The sequence below is a fragment of the Tursiops truncatus genome, chromosome X (assembly GCF_011762595.2).
Source record: "Tursiops truncatus isolate mTurTru1 chromosome X, mTurTru1.mat.Y, whole genome shotgun sequence".
Lineage (NCBI taxonomy): Eukaryota > Metazoa > Chordata > Mammalia > Artiodactyla > Delphinidae > Tursiops > Tursiops truncatus.
The window spans coordinates 88,118,273-88,120,021 of NC_047055.1; positions in this window are offsets into that span (position 1 = coordinate 88,118,273).

Consider the following 1,749-nt stretch of genomic DNA (forward strand, 5'->3'; position numbering starts at 1 on the left):
TGTCTTGATCTATTACAGTCATAGAGTGGCCTTGTCTGATGTTTGGAATCTGTGAAATTGGTCATGTCCATCGGGAGAGCACCAAGGCCTTGCTGTGAGTGCCAGGCCAGCTCCTGGATGTCAGGGGCTGCATTTCTTTCTCATTCCCCCGCTTTCATCCAAGGTCAGATGAGGTCAGGCCACAGGACATGAATTTATATATTCTAATCATCACCATTGCTGAGATATTGCTGATCTGGAGGTGGCACCGAGAAAATTGTCTGCAGGAGGACTTGGGCAAGTCTCTCCTACTCCTTTTGTTGCAGGATGAGGTATTGAATCTTCTGATGTGACAAGGGCTGCACAGTGGCATTTACGACTCTGGACAGGATCCATCGGCCAAAAGCACCACAGGCAGTTACCAGAAACAAGATGATGATTCAGCCTAGTAATAGACTCTGGGCACAGGGGCCTAGATGACCCAACCCAGGCCATGGAAATATGTCCCATGTTTCAGCTGGTCTCTTGTAGAGAGCCAGGTGCCCTTTTCTTTTAGCCTCATCAGAAATTGTTCTACTTGACCTGTAGTATTTATATAAGTGCAGCAAGAGGTATTGCTAAAGCTAACTCGCTCCTCGGATTGCTCGTGACAGCCTGGCTAAAGAATTTAGACTTTTTTGGGGGTGGGGAAGCCTTCTAGAGTAGAAGTTGTGTCATTTATGGCATCTGTTAGGGTCTGAGACAGGTTTGGGACCACCTTTTCACCACTGTGGGAACTGCAGCTCACAGAGAATGCAGGAGGAGCCAGTTATCTCTCTGGGAGTTGTCCAGATTCTGCTGTGCTGCCCTCTTCTTTTTTTTTTTTTTTTTGCGGTACGTGGGCCTCTCACTGTTGTGGCCTCTGCCGTTGCGGAGCACAGGCTCTGGACGCGCAGGCCCCGCGGCCATGGCTCACGGGCCCAGCTGCTCCGCGGCATGTGGGATCTTCCCAGACCGGGGCACGAACCCTTGTCCCCTGCATCGGCAGGCGGACTCTCAACCACTGCGCCACCAGGGAAGCCCCTGCCCTCTTCTTTTCATGAAAATTTGATCCTCTGGAAGAGAGGTAGTTTTAAATATCTGAAAGTCTCTAACAATTACCCCAAATATATTGGATAAGTTAGTGTGTGGCAGGTTGGTGTAAGTCTGATGTCCACCTCAGAAATGGTATCCCAATGGAGCACAGACTTTATTGGGAGTATAAGTATCATTTTGCATGAGCTAATTATATGTCCCTTGAAATGGGCAGATAACGCGAGTGGAGGTAAACAGTTCCCAAAAAGAGTGTCTCTGAAGAGAACAAATGTTTGTAGGGAATTCCCTGCGGTCAAGTGGTGAGGACTCCAATCTTCCACTGCTGGGGTCCCGGGTTCGATCCCTGGTCGGGGAATTAAGATCTCGCAATCTGTGTGGTGAGGTCAAATTAAAAAAAAAATGTTTGTAGCTAATATTAGTTCTCATTCCTTACGGGCTACGTTTTGCTGATAGGGTTGTAGTAACCTCAGTAGAAGCATTTTGTTGATGTGAGGTCAATTTTTATGGGACTGAAGCTTGGGATTAATGATGTGGGGGAAACTTAAGAACAAGAAGGGGCCTATAAAAGGAAACGTACCTTCTCAGAGGTGTTTAAAAGAAAAAAGATTAAATTTTTGTCAGCAAACAGTTAAATTCAGAGCAGTAGCTATGGTCTGAGAAAAACCCATCAGAACATTTTACTTTTTCTGAAGTGGG